Raw genomic sequence first — 16,343 nt, forward strand, 5'->3', positions numbered from 1 at the left:
TTTGCATTCTTTCTGAAACTCACTAAGAATTTAGGCAAAATAGCAATTGGTACTGAGTATAATTTGAAATTTTTCATTTAAGAGAATATTCTTCCAAAGCACTTTCGCTGGAAGAAAAAAAAAAAAGGAGCAAAGAATGCTAGACAAAGGCTCTTATTTTGCTCCAGAGATCACAGTATTATTGAAAGGAAGTTTACTGAAAGTGAAGAAACGAAATAGATTCATTTCCCACCTTGAGAACTGACCAGAATAGAAAGATGAGCTATAAAATAAATTAACAAAATGTTCATTGTTGGCAGTTTGCAAGAGAGAAAGCTGCCTTCTCTTAGTTCATTGACCTGTCTAGCCCAAGACCGTCTATTCTGACTATAGTTTCAGAAAGAGATTGTCCAGATCACCTGCAATCAGATCCTATTAGGGTCATGTGATGTTATGCTTTATGACCACGTCGCCTAGCGACGGAGTTCCCAGTCCCAATTACTGTCATTAATTGAGGAGTATCTATAACTCTATCAAAGAGGGACATAAGTTTAGTCTGGAATGGCTTGTTTGACAAACCCGTGCCAGCTCTTGTTAACTGTACTGTGTGGATTTGGATGGGAAGAAACTTAACAAAACTGAGTGGCTGTGATTTTAGAGTCCCCGAGATCCAGGGATTTTCCATTTTTAGTCATGGATATGGATACACTTCCCCATTCAAGACTGGTGTTCAATCTGGGGCCCTCTTGGACTCACAGTTCTTGCTTGAAGACCAGAAGGCCTTGGCACAGCTCCAGCTTATGCAGCAGTTGGGACCTTTGCTGTATCAGGAGATCCTTCCTGTCAAATATGTTCTAGTCACCTTGACTACTGCAATGTGCTCTACATGGGACTGCCCTTGAAGAGCATTTGGAAGCTTCAACTGGTCCAGAGGGAAGCGGTGTAGCCAGTGATAGGTATGCCTTGATTTGCCATGTGACACCACTGCTTCACGAGCTGCACAGGCTGTTGGTATGCTTCCAGATGCAATTCAAGGTGCTGGTTATCATCTATAAAGCCATACATCGATTAAACAATGTCACCTTTTGGGACCCAGGAAGTGTGCCTTGTCTGTCATGGCACCTGGTCCTGGAATGAGAGTCCCCCAGAGATCTGTGTGGCTTTCACCCTAATGGTGTTCTGGAAAGCCTTGAAAACCTGGCTGTTCTCCCTAGCCTTGTGGCTGGCTCTTGTTAGATGGATTTTTGGATTCAGAGTGTGTTGTCTGGATGGATTTTTAATAAAGGGAGAGGGTGTATATTTTATATTATGTATTACATTTTGTACATTGTTTTAAATTGTGAGCCACCCAGAGTTGACTTAGAGTCGGGTGGCATCTAAATCTAATGACATAGATATATAAATGTGGCACACCTATCCAAGTGCATGTGCTGCTTGATAATCTGTTGGAAGACTTTCCCTGGTATAACTGGCAGGTCTGTAAGTTCCCAAGTCATCTTTATTCCTCTTTATGAAGATGAACATGGTATCTGCTTTCCTTCATCTTCTTCAGGTCTCAAAGACTACAGAAAGAGATTCTGTGATCACTTCCACTAGTACTTTCAGTGCTATTCAACTATTAAGGCTGGTGAAAAACCAAGTGGTTGTGAAGAGCTCCGGAACAATCTCCTTAAATTGAATGGTAAAGCAAAAGGCAAATACAGTTCAATTTAAATAAATATGAAGCAATGCCAATGCACCCTCTCCCCTCAAATTAATGGGGTTTGAACTCTCTGTAAGTATCCAAGAAAAAGTTCTTTGTCTCAGATGAACAGCTCAATGAAAATGTTGACTCAATGTAGGTGGGTTGTGAAAAAAAGCAAATCCCATGCTAGGCACCATTAGGAAAGGTGAAAATAAAATTGCCAACATTGGGATGCCTTTATACAAAATCTATAGAACATTTGCATCTGAAACACTATGTGCAATTTGGGTTTCCACATTTAATAAAGTACTGTGTGTAACAGAGCTGGAAAAAGTGTAAAAGGTGGCAACCAATTATCAGGAGTTGAACACCTGCCTTACAAGTGAAAGCTAGACTGTCTGTGACTCTTTTGCTTAGGGTTATGTTTAGGACAGTGTTGTCCAAACTTGGCCACTTTAAGATGAGTGGACTTCAACTCCCAGAATTCCCCAGCCAGCCATGCTGGCTGGGGAATTCTGGGAGTTGAAGTCCACTCATCTTAAAGTGGCCAAGTTTGGACAACACTGGTTTAGGATGACTGAGGAGGTATGTAAAAGATCAAGGTATATAACATCATGTACAACATGGGAAGAAATAGAGTGGGAGAATTTTTCCCAGTCTTTGAAAAAATTAGGACCACAGAAGGATATATCGAAATTTTTATGGCAGGGGAAAAAACCCATGAATTAAATATAAAGTGTTACAAGATGCAAAGGAAAGAGGAGGGTTTGAAATTGTATTTTGCAGCTTGCTGTTTGGTTTGGATGAAAAAGTAGGTGCTGCTGAGAAATAGAAGGCCCTTGGAGTTATAACAACACGACTTGAAATTTGGATGGCATGAATATATGTGATATGATAAAGTTAAGGCTAAGGTGGATTTTAAAAATCATTAAGTTAGACGTGCCATATTGAGAATATGGAATAGATACAAACCCAGGTTGTGCCTGAAAACACCTTTGTGACTCTTAGCACAGAAGCATTTTATAGACAAGAAATAATAGGTAAACACAAATGGCTAACTTATCATGAGATACTAGAATTTTGTCAAGGAGAATGTAAAATAAAATCAAGAAAAGAACTGGTGGCAGAGAGATATAGTTGTCAATGGTTCTCTTATTTACACTTAGAAAGTTTTAAAGTAGACAAAAGAATTTTGGTTTTGAACATTGTAAGACTGAGTTTGAAATAGAATTGTGTACAAATGATGAACGTGTAATTGCTAAAATGCATAAACCTTTACTAAAATTTGAAACAGAAGAAGAAAAAGTGAAAGAATTTATGATAAAGTGTAGACTTTGGTTACAGATGGTACAATGGGAAAATATATGGTTGAAAAGATTGAAATTTAAACTATGTTATAAAGAAAAAATTTACAAAATGATCTACCATTTGTGTATGTCTAGAATGTATAAAGGCACTACAAATTTATGTTGGAAATGTGACAACAAGAAGGGACATTTTATCATGTTTGGTGGATATATAAAAAAGCTGGAAAATTCTGGATTGAAATACACACACTGGTTCAGAGGATTTTAAAGATTAATATACAATTGAGACCAGAGGTTTTTCTTTTGGGATTGATGGACAAACAGTTGGAAAAAAGTCATGGAACTTTGTTTTTGTATATAACTGCAGCGAGCTTATTGTATGCACAAAGATGGAAAGATGTGGCACTACCCACAATGGAGGAATGGTTGGTGAAGATGATGGAGCTTGCTGAGATGGCTAAATTGATTTCTTTTATCAGAGAAAAAACAATATCTATGTTTATTGCTGACTGGAAACCCCTTATGGACTTTCTGTGTAAAACAGGAAAAAAAATGAACTCATGGTTTATGGTTTTGATGATCAGACAGGATAAATTATAGAAAGAAGAGAGTTATGTGGTAACCATAGAGTAAGAGGTAAATTTATGATTGTACTTACAACTGCTGTAAAGAAGACTGGAAGCTACTTCTTTGTATCTTTTTTCCTTCTTTTCTATTTTTCTATTTACTTTTTTCCCCTTTCTTGCACTATTAGCTTTCTCTTTAATTTCTTTCTTTTTCTTTTCTTCTTACTTTATAAGAGTTTGTATTACTTATCTTCCTTTTAAAAAATCTTTAATAAAAATGATAGATAGGTAGGTAGGTAGGTAGGTAGGTAGATAGATAGATAGATAGATAGATAGATAGATAGATAGATAGATAGATAGATTGATTGATTGATCTAGGACCAGGGTCTCACAAAGAATGGAAGGAGATTTAGAACAGGCAAGCCAAAGTAATTCTTCATATAATCACAATTAACCTGTGGAGTTCATTTCCACAACACGTGGCAATGGCCGCTAGCTTCGAAGGCTTTAAAAGGGATTGAATAAACTCATGAAAGAGAAGTCTGTCAAGAGCTATTGGAAATTCAGTGTTACAGTGATGAGATAATGTCTGTGAACCCTCTAGAACTATTCATAAACCTGCACCTGACATACAATGTGATTACAGCTTTATCTAGCTCCTATGAATCGATAAAGAGATCTGGATTAAACAAACAGCACACAAACTTTGTACCGTCTTCAATCCACTGAACCAATGTTCAGTGTTTTTCTTGGAGAAGTATGTGACGCTCTTTTAAGGGGGTAGGTCAGATGTTCCAATCAACAGAATTATAATCAGGTGTAAATTTCAGAGATCCTCCCCTATAAATAATACATACTACCAGAATCTGCCCTTTATGAAACAAGTTTGTGGAAGTAAATCATGTCCCAATCAAAAGAGATCTCTGCAGACTTAAAGAGAAGTGGCAAGACTCCATTCTTAGAATAATAAAGATTCTGAGTCTGGCATATAAACAACTAGCTGCACATTTCCCAGTTATCAGTGAAGAGACCCACCTCCGCTCTGGAAGGCTATCAGAAACAAAGTAGAAAATCCTCATTGTAATGTATGTTAAGATATATTAGTTCTAAACGGAAAATAGTTCAGTTGCTGGAATTCTGCATCCATTTGCCTCAACAAATCATACTAAAGAAAACTCTTGTGAAAATTGTGTTTGGAAAAGAATCACTTTAAGTTTTAGGCAATGGTGAAAGAGCATGGCAAAGGATTGTTAATCTGAAAGAGACTGGAAAGGACTACAAAATCAGTGCCAAAGATTTTGGGCTCTGTCAATCCACAGTCAGGCAGACAGTGTACGTATGGAGAAAATACAAAACCATTGCTACTCTTCCCAGAAGTGCTCTTCCCAAAGAACCCCAGGCTAATGACGAAGGATCTGCAGACCATTCTTGCATTATCTGACATCAGTGTTCATGAATCTACCATAAGAAAAAAACTGGACAAGTATGGTGTCATGGGATGATGTCAAGGGGGAAAACTGCTCTCCAGAAAGCACATTACCAGCTACCTCAAGTTTGTCAAAAACTGCCTGATGATTCAGCACGGCTACTGGAACTATGTTTTATGGACAGATGAGACATGGAACTCTGGAGCATTAACAAGAAATACAGTAATACAGTAATGTCTCGCTTATCCGACATAAACAGGCCAGCAGACCGTCGGATAACACACAGTAACGATTGAGTGCGGTAAAAAAAAAAAAAAATCGATCCGCTGTGCCTGTTGCAATCGATTTTTGTGTTGCGGTGCCGCACCGTCAGGAGCAACAAGAAAGAGTACACTCACGCTCCCAAACAAGTGGCACACTTTTCTCGTCGCCGATTTATGCATGTTGTTGTGTTTTTTTAGGGGCGTCGGATAAGACGGAATGTCGGATAAGTGAAGGTCGGTGAAACGAGACTCTACTGTACCTCAGTTCACGAACGCTTCTGTTCACGAACAATTTGGTTCGCGGACAGCAGCGTTTGCAAAAATTTGGTTCTGTTCGCGAACTCCGCATCGGGTGACGAACACGACCCGTGGCCATCTTCCCTGCTCTGACGTATGGTCGTGGCTTCCTCTAGGCGAGATCGAGGTCGCAGACAGACACGTGCTGTGAAGCTTTTTGGTGTCACCTCAAGCAAGGTTACTCTTCTCTCTCTTCATACTGTACTGTACTGTACTTTGTTTCATATTTTTGTGGTTAAAAAAAAATACATATGGTTCAGAATGGATTAACCTTATTTACATTGAACCTTATGGGAAAATTTGATTTGGCTGGCGACCAGAATCGTAGAACGAATTAAGTTTGTGAACTGAGGTACCACTGTATGGTTGGAGAGATTGGTTTTGCTATATTCCAACAAAAGAACCTCACCCCTATCATAGGTTTGGAGCTGCTTTGAGCCTCAGGACAATTGTTGGACATTGATGGAATAATGGATTCTAGTTGTACTAGCAAATTCTACAGGAGAATATCAGCATCATGAGGTGATGCTTAAATAGATGTGGATCATACAGCATGACAACAACACACAACAAAATCCACAACAGAATAGCTGAAGCAGGTCACATTTTGGGATAGCCAAGTTAAGCCCTGACCTTATTCAAACTGAAATGTTGTAGTATAACCTGAAGATAGCAATTCATCAATAGTCCCCAAATATCAACTGAGTGAAGCAGTTCTGTAAAGAATAGGCCAAAATATCTCTATGACAATGTGCAGGATTCATCAACAAATATTGGTGTTAAAAGAGGTGCACTTAAAACATTTTAGTACTAAACGTTCACAAACTTTTTTCCAACAAAGACAGTAAATGTTAGTGTTTGATAAAGATATGGCACAGTACACAGATTTGTGTATTCTCTGCTTAACCAAAATTGCTACCTATCATCAGGACTTAGATGAAGCTTTGATCATACTGTAGATTGTAGTAGTGTAGGATTATGGATAGTTCTAGAGTTCACAAACCTTCTCTTACCATTGTACCTCCTGGTTGGGGGAAGGAGATCTTCAAATACCAGCTGCAGGGGAACAACAGTGGGATGGAGGTATGTTTTCTATCTTCTGCTTGAGAGCACTGCAGAAGCTTCTCATTGGCCACTATGAGAAACAAAGTGCTGGCCTAAGATGGACCTTGGACTGATCAAGCAGGACTATCCTTATGTTCTTAGATGGAAAGGTTCACTTAAGCCATCAAGTCTACTGACAGGAATGTTAGTTAAATTGTACTCCCAAGGTAAGACTGCGTCAAAATAGATTACTATATTTTTCTCCATTAGTGTGAATGCCAACTTGGTAAGGGAATATTTAGTCAATGTTAAGATACATGTTTGACATGCCAAAAGTCCCAAGTGATTTTTAGCCTCTCTAGTTAAAATGCATTATTTTATTTATAAAGTGTCTAAGACGCCCTTCAAAACAACTTCTCGGAACAGCTTATGACAAAATGTTTGCAAGTGATGCTTGAGAACCTGTAAAGATGCTACCAGTCTAACAGATAAAAACTGGCACAAGACAGCTTATGATGCCATTATTCATTAATGGGTCAAAAAGTGAAGGTGGGTTAAATTCTCATCAATATGCATAGCCCCAACATGTCACCAGTATAACTCCCTCCTTCCGACAAGGGTTCCATTTCCACTGACCTAAAAAGGATTGGATAAGACTGAACCATTTCCCATCTCTCAGCCTAACTTACCTCATAAGGTTAACATGAAGACAGTATATAGGGAGATGAGGGAAATTGGGCTTGCTGCCTTGAACTCTTCAGGGAAAAGTAAGATAAAAATGGAATATATAAAACATGTGTCAGTGAAATCAGAAAACTCTAGCTTCAGATGTATTATTAAGACAGGAAGTAGAACAGAACATGTTGTGTTTTGAAAAGTTGTCTGAGTACTAACCTGGGCTGCTAAGAGGTGGAAAGAGGCAGATCCGGTAAAGGAATTTTCTACAATAAACCAGCTGTAAGACAAACCGCACTACTGACTCTGATGACAAATCGCAAAACTCAAGACTGCTACATTTCAAGGTTGGCTGCAATTCTATTTCTGAAGCGGGGGGGGGGGGAGAGACTAGGGACATAGAACACCTGCTGTGCGGGAATTTAATATCACTCAATTCCATCTTGCTTATTCACAAGAAAAGTCATCACATGTGTGGTAAGAAAAAAGCCAGATAGACCCAAGTCCCTTGACAATTCAATTTTTATTCTCATTTTGGTTTCACATGAAAGCTCCGGAGTTTGAGAATCCCATAAATTATTTTCTGCCTATTACTGCATTTCAAAGAGAGAATGTTCACCGATGCAGGAACAACACTGATCTACCCTGAAATATAAATTTTATATACAGCATTTAGAAAATTCCAAACTTTTCAGTTTTGGGGAACATTTATACATTTTCCCCTTATTTTCCTTTATTCTATAACTAGGCCAAGTCACACTGGATATTTGAAATCCAGCTTTATTTGCCATATGCACAAAATCAATGCTCAGCAGAAAGTACTCAGAACACTTTCCACATTAATACAAGTTAGCTATGGTAGACTAGTCTTCTGTAGAAACAACAGTCAGAAGCTATGAACGCTTTTTGCTTAAATTAGCTACTTGCTACAATTTATTGCCTAAAACTTTGATTGCACAAAAATGTTTTTTGCAATGTCTCTGGTTTGTAGTTTTAGCCTTTTGATGGTAAATTTCAGATGTTCTTTTATTACTTCAGTGACAATCCATTAGCTATGTTCACATGGCATTTTAAAACAACATTTGTAGCTTAATAAATCATAGTGTGAATGTGTAGCTGCCTGATGCATGTAGACTGCTTGTTCCAACTTTACTTCTCCCTGATTTAAAGCTGGATTATTTGGACACACTTAGTACACTTGGGTTCAGAGATCACAGCTGAATTATCTACTTTTACAAAAGTAAAAGTGAAGGAGAAGTGGATGACTTGTATACAGCAGCTTGAAGCTCATTTACTTTAAGCCATAATTTCTGACATAAAGTGACATGTGAATGTAGGAAACACAACCTTTCATAGACTCAGAGTTGGAAAAGACTCTGTAGGCCACTGAAACTAATTTTTAGCTCAATACGTGAATCCAGGCTATCCATCCTTGGCTTGAAAACATCTAGCAAAGGAATACTGTATCTACTTCCTCTCTAGATTAGTGGTTCCATGAGAAACTGCTTTTGTTATTAGGAAGTTTTCCTTATATTCAACCTCAATCCATCTTCCTATGGATTTAGGCCATTATTCTTTATCTTGCATTCGGAGTGACAGAGAACAGGTTATGGGCCTTCTTTTGTGTGACCCCCTGTAAGTACTTGAAGATAATATCACCTTCAGCTGCCTCTTTTCAATTCTAAACATACACAGGTCCCTCAAATTCTCTTCATAAGCATTAGCTTACAAACTCCTTTTGCAAGGTCCGATAAAGCACAACTCAATTCATGTTGTCTAACGCTGTTATTTCATAAGATATCCACTCTTTCTCTGTTCATTTCCACGTCATTATGCTGTTGCAAAATGTCTGCATCTTTATATGTAAATCTGATAATAGAGTAGTGCACTACATTCTGTTTGTACATTTTAATTTGGGGAAAGGACTTTTAGTCACAGGACCCAATGGGCATTTGTGACAAGACCAAAACCAACTTCTCAACTGGCAGAGTTTAGAAATGTGTGAAAAAGACATATAGCTAATGTCAAGGAACTAGTGCCCCATCTCCTTGGAAAGTTCAACCTGATACTAAAGCCACTTAGTGGTAAAGTTACAGATGTCATCTTAAAGTCTTTCAAAGTACAGTTATGTATCAGTCTTATTTATTACAAATAATTGTTTAGGTAACAATATAAACCTGCAGATAGACAGATACTGAAGTCTGGTTCCCCTAACGCTACCGTATTCATTTGCTCCAAATGCTTAGCACCAATCCCTGACTGGTTTTTAACTGAGGAACTCAGTCACTCAGTTTAACTAATACAGAGGCAAGAATCAAAGGAACTACAAGAGTTAAACTCCTGAATGATCACTTCTGACATAAGGTCACCCCCTGCTGGCCACAAGTATACAGTAGAAAGTGTTATTAACAGCTGTTAAGATCAAAACATTGGGTTTCTTTTCCATATTCAAAACAAACAAAAAACAACTGTTCCTCTTAACCAGATTGTATGCTTACAGGTAGTCTTCAACTTATGACCACAACTGGGACTGGAACTTCCATTGCTAAGCTATGCAGTCATAAAGTGAGACATCACATGACTGCATCACTTAGCAACAGCAATCCCAGCACTCTCCATTGCCATTGTCATTAGCTGAGCCATTCCAAGGCTTGGTCCTTCCCAGCCTTGAGCCTCAGTAAGATAAGGGATTGCCTCCAACTCCCTCCACCTGCCTATTTCCCCCGGCCCCGGCCCTTTTGGCTGCCCTTCACCCTGCTTTGCAGGGCAGCAAGCAGCCCCCAAACTGTGCAGCTCAGGGGCTTCTTGGCCCTCCTTCCCCCTTAGCTCACTCGCATGCACTACACCCTCCTTCATTCACTGGCACCAATACCCAACTTCCTTCCCCCTTCACTCGCTTGCATGCACGCACTGTAGTCTCCTTTCCTCCCTCACACACACCAGTGCTCTCCTTCCCCCTTCGCTCACTTGCACGTGTGCACCATGCCCTCCTTCCCTCACACACATCAGTACCCTCCTTCCCTCTTTTGCTTGCTTGCGTGCACCAGCACCCTCCTTCCCCCTTTGCTCACTTGAGGACTTTCCAGGGGTGCTTCTGGCACTGAAGGAGCACTCCAGGGGTGCTTCCGGGCACCGAAGGACTCTCCAGGGGCGCTTCCAGTGCACACTGTACAGCACACGTTGGAAGCTGCTGGCTGTTCCTGAGGTTTTCTCCTTCCTCTCGCAAAGCCTTCCTTCTGCAAAGCCCCAGAGCCACAGCACAGCATGAAGGGGGTACACTGCATGCGTGTGAGCAAGTGAAAGGGGAAGGAAGGCACTGGTGTGTGTGTGCAAGCAAAGGGGGGAAGGAGGGTGTGGTGCACACAAATGAGTGAAGAAAAGCCAGGGTGGGTGGGGGAGACTTATCCAAGTGACTTGTGACCTCCCCTGCCAGCTTCCCCATTGACTTTGCTTGTGGGAAGCCAGCAGGGAAGGCTGCAAATGGCGATCACGTGATTGTGGGGTGCTTGGCAACTGGTCATAAGTGTGAATGGGTTGCCAAGCACCCAGATCGCAATCACATGACTGCGAGGGCACTGCAACAGCTGTAACTGCAGGGACTGGTCGTAAATCCATTTTTTCAGCACCATCATAACTTCAAACGGTCGCTGAACGAGTGGTCATAACTCGAGGATCACCTGTATTATCAAAAGCATTACCCTGTCCTTTAGCTAAACAGTACTAGGAGCAATTTATAGATATCATCATTAATCCTTGTCCTCAGTCCTCATATTCAAAGGCTAAATCAACCAATGGTATGTGTGCCACAGATGGAACTCAGAAATAGTCCAGGTGCAACACAGGATTAAGTCAATGACATATTAAACATCTTAAATGATAGCTATAAAAATAGAAACTCTGTAAAACATAACATTTCCTTCTCAGAAAAAGTGGGCTTTGGGGTTTTATTACAGGGGAAACTCATGCCCTTTGACAGGGCAATTGGTGGGACTTAAGGTAAGAAAGACTTTGATCAAAGGAATAAGGGTTGGTATAGGGAGAAAGTGAAGGGGAGAAAAAGCTGGTTTATCAATTCTCCAATGTTTAGCAGTACAGTACTTATTGCAACCTGCTAGGATGGAAGCTGTTCAGATAGTCTGATGGAACAGGTGCTGAGGGCCTTCCTGGCCATTTTAACTCATTACTGGGCAGAATTTACACATTTACACAGCAGTAGTAAAGAAATGGAACTATATCCAGTTACCACATCAGTAGTAGCATAGTCTTTCACAGATAAAAATTTTTACATTACCCATGTGTCATCACGGCAACATTTTTATCCTACTTCCAGTATCAAAAAGCTTGATTCAACTCTTGAAAGGACTTGGGATCCGAAGGTTTCACTATCCCTGTAAACCACTAGGAAGCTTTGGAACCGAGCAGTACAAAAACATGAGAAACAAGTCAAATTAATAAATATTTCTTCCTAAACCACATTACTGACACATTTCAGGTAGGAATGCTATCCAGTTTTATTACAATTTAGCTGCTGCCGGACTGAATGGCCTACAAGCTTTAGGTACTATAAAACAGTAGAACTTAACAAGATATGGAACTGGCTGATAGGATTTATGGAAGTATAGCATTCAGGGTGCGATGACAATGAAATCTTAACTGCCACATGCTGGTCTTGTTCCCAATGTGGAGACCACCTGAATAGCACTTTAGTTGCTCCAGCTTTCGCTCACAACAATTTGAAGGGATACAATACTGTTCTATTGCTGAAGCCAAGATCCTCGATCCTATGACGAGAGACAGCTTACTTGGGAATTACATGGATTCCTCATCTCTAGCACATATGTATGACTTAATTGAAAACTGCTGATACACACGTGCACACACGCACACACACATTGATTTGTGTTTAAAACATTTAAAGAGAGGAAAAAAACTTAGAGAATAGGGGCCTTCATGATTTTGCAGTCTAAGCATCTGCTTATAAATATTACTGAAGCTCACAGAATATAGTACCAACATCAGGCTCAGAGTGCAGCACTGATACAGGAGGAGAGCCTATTCTAAGTAGGCTGAAGTCCTCTCCTCTCCTCCCCTTCTGGAGTAGATTTGTACTGCACAGTGGATAATCTGCTTGGCTTATGGGGCAGATCCAGTGATGGAATCACCGAGTTCTTTCCAATGGGCACAGAACAAAAGAGGAGACAAAGTACCCTATGGGTTCGGGGACATCTTTCTTCAGTGGTACTGAAATCAAGACATTACCATTCAGATTATTACACATATGGAACCATCCACGTTCACAACCATAGTAGCAACAGTTATAGAACTGATTCAACTACTGATTAAGATATGTTTTTAATATAACCACACTGGGTAGCTTATAAGAACATTCTTCTATTTTATCCCTTATTCTGGATGTATTTAGCTGTTGATTTAATAAAAATATCCACAACTGCTCCTCAGCGTACAACCACAGCAACAAAAGCAATTGTGTTTGCTTTGTACGAATGTGAGCACTCACACTCGTCACCCCCAAATTTACCTTTAACATAATAAATGGCTACTTAATATGCACTCATCTAATCAGCATTTCCTCATTTATTTTTCATTGCTTTTTAGAAAAACATTTAAACTATAGTTACATTTAAAAAAAATAAGATAAATGGATTGTTCTTCGGAATGAAAACCGCATCTCATTGATTTTGGGCTACAGTAATAATAATAATGCATCATTTGCCCAGGCATTAAATGTATCACCTGAAGGAACACTGTGAATTTGTTTCCATTAGCCACTCAGAAAACAAACTGCCAAGAAAAACAGAGACTTTGGGAACAACCCTGGAGTTCCTATTCTTGAGGGTGATGGAAACCAGAAATCCTTGTGAGACCAGTTCTCTCTCTAAAAAAAATAGGCTATTAATATTACACAGCGTATGAGCACCACCACCCAGTAGCTAGCATATGTAAGAGCATTTGTTGTAAACAATTCAATAGCAAGGAACTAACACGCAGCCAGAAAGAAAACGGCTGATGTAAACAACAACCAAGAATGATTGAGGCAACAAATGGAAACATATAAATCAAACATTCAATTTCATATATTTATGTTTTCAGTTAAAAGGAAACAGAAAAGGTCTTATCACCATTACTAGGATGGATACTGAAATACAAAACCTTGGTTCTGGGAAGACAAATTCCAATGGCTGCCAATGGTTGAAGAAATGAGACAGACACAGATATTGCAAACCCATTTCATGATTATACTGTAAGTTCTAGATACAATACTGTCCATCCTGTGATTAATGGCATTCACTGGTAGGACAGCAGGAATGTGAAATTGCATTTATTCATAACTAAGACATAAAATGGTTAAATAAAAATTCATTCTCATGGAATCTTGAAATTTCACAACCAAATATATCAGTTTCTAGAAAAACCTGAGAGGTTGCTTAATTTTCTGGAAGGGAGGTGGCACATACAAAACTCCCCGCTCCCCAATTTCAAAACATCAGATTGATGAAAGGTTTAGGATAGGTAAGTACATCACAGAACTGGGAAATTCCTTTCTGGAAGATATAATGAGGGCTACCTATTTTTTCTTCTTGTGAATTTGAAGAAGGTTTACAAATCTCAGATTGAATCACATTTAAGCCAATGACTGTGCCTTGGATTCCATTTAAGAGCTCCTTAATTATCAAATGTCTAAGAGAGACCTTTCCAATTTCTTACATAAGCAACTGAAATATTCTTAAGAAATCATAGCTTTAGCTTTACCTAACTCGTTAGAAAGGTTGCTGAGAAATTGGTAATCTCTTTTCCTCTAAGTATTTTTTAATGAAATATTACAATATTGACAGATAGTCTGTGAACTCTTTAGAATTATCTGTAATCCTGCAGCACTATGATTAATAGAGCTTCATCTACATAGATAAAGAGATTCAGATTTTTAAAAAATCTGTACACAAAACTGTGCCATGTCTTTATTGAACACCAACATTCACTGCCTTTCTGCAAAAAGTATGTGAAGCCCTAGGATAATCAGTTGTCCTCAGGTTGTAAGTAATAAAAATTGGATGAAGTTCTGATCACATGAAAGATTACAGATCAATTTAAAACATTCACAAACATACCCTCACTACCGTAACAGAAGAAAGTGATTATCTTTTACCCAATAAAAAAACAGAAACATGTGACTTTCCAGCACAAAGCAAATGAACATACTGTGTGAAGAAGCCAAAATAAGGGAATTAATTTTCACAAGGAAATTAGAGTAATGTAAATGCAGATTCAAGAATTACAAAATTTGTTTCTGGAGATTGCAGCTATTCTGAACAGAACAATGACTTGCTAAAACTTGATGTGCAATATTCTAAGAAGTTTTTAAAGAAAAGTTATAAAGTTATAAATATACCATATTTTTTTCAGATCTATCTCCCCAAGTCAAGGAAAAGTAAATAGGATTGGTAAAGGGTATATAAATTTAATTCACAAGAGTGTTTCAAGTCTCTTTTAGAAAACTCAGCATTCTGTTTTCTTTTTGCTTTCACAGAGAAAAGAATCATTACCTTGCTTTTTTTTAAAAAAACCTTTTAGTTTATTTGCGATCTATGTATGCTGAACTTTATACATAACATAACTTCTTTACGCAATAACAAAGCTGTGTTTTAAGTAAAAGCTATGTTTTGGCCTCAGTTAATCATTTCTGAAATAATTTCTATTTGTTTAAGAGTCCAGGAGATACTATGCCTCAAATGGAAGATTTGCATTAAGAAATCTAAATATATCCAACCATCAATAAAGATTGGTCTAACTAAAACAGACTCCAATTGAGCTATCTGCTTGAACAAAGATCAATAGGCCACAGTGTGTATATGGCATGAAGAAAACTCTCAGGTTTCCCTGGAGCTCCAAATTATATGTAGTTTGGGACATGAAATTGTACCCTGTGCCACCTTTTGCAACAAACTGATTCTGTGCAACTGGCTTGGACTGATTGATTGACTATGTGCCATCAAGATGGTATCAACTCTTAGTGACCACATAGATAGATTTTCTCCAAGAAGATCTGTTTCCATATCTGTGGGGTTGTCTTGGCTTGGATTACACATCCTTATATTTATTTGGCTAAACATGCAAATATTTGCAACTTGGAAAACAACACAACTCCTACCTTCCAAGAACTTCACACCCAGGAGTGAAAGAGTGCTTAGACAAACCCTTGTAAAAGTACAGCTAATTTCCGAAAAAGTTTTCACTTCAATTAGCATGAAAAGTAATTCTGTCATTCTGACAAATGACTCCTGTTAATCTATAAAACGTCTGGTACTGCATTTGCTGCACCTTAAGTCTTGACTCCTGGCATGTGAACATACAAATCTTACTGCCAGCAGTGAATAGCTTCAAATATTTTTTTTATTACGTAAGGCAATTTGGAGTTTTGGTGAATATAATTATATATCCATCTATATCACCATTTACATGAGTTTTAGACAATGAAGCAGGACAGAAGGTTCAGCATGAAATGTTCACTGAATCCATATTTGGTATAACTGCTAAACACAATTATATAGGAGGTTGGACATTTATAATTAATTATTTTTCATTGTCAAAAGCTATCTTTCAAGAAAAAATTCTGAGTTTTAAATTGATGGAATGGTAACATTCTTAAATACTTGCAATCCTAAATGATTGAAATGATTAAATTGAAACTTAATGGGTTTTGAAATGTTAAGTATTTTCTTGTCTTTTTCTGCTGAGAACAGAACATTCATAATATCTTATTGGGTTTAGAAACAACAACAAATTCTCCAGACACATATTTTCTTTTGTTATTGTTTTAATTATATAAACATCAATCTCTTTAAGTTCCAATCATGGAAGTTTTAGATAATTGGTCATTCAGACCTAAGAACATGTGCTCAGTGATAGAACACTCTTGTCTGAAGGATTTCCTCCTGCATTTCAACAAACTGGGCAACTTAATAAAGGTTTTCTTTTGTACCCTTGGAATTGTGTGCTTTACTAAAGCTAAATGGCAGAGTCACCTGAGATGGTATAGCATACCATAATTAAAATGATATCTTAAATATTATTTTGGCATAATA

At 38.4% G+C, this 16,343-nt stretch overlaps 1 protein-coding gene across 2 annotated transcripts in view; it reads right to left on the bottom strand.

Annotated features, from left to right (window-relative positions):
- Window positions 1–16,343, bottom strand: part of WDR70 (WD repeat domain 70) — a 138,867-nt gene that overhangs the window by 89,697 nt on the left and 32,827 nt on the right. The gene's annotated exons all lie outside the window — the stretch shown is intronic.

The sequence above is a fragment of the Python bivittatus genome, unplaced genomic scaffold (genome assembly GCF_059951505.1).
Source record: "Python bivittatus isolate LINGU-HERP-01145 unplaced genomic scaffold, Pbiv_v1 ctg000570_np1212, whole genome shotgun sequence".
In the NCBI taxonomy this organism is placed as follows: domain Eukaryota; kingdom Metazoa; phylum Chordata; class Lepidosauria; order Squamata; family Pythonidae; genus Python; species Python bivittatus.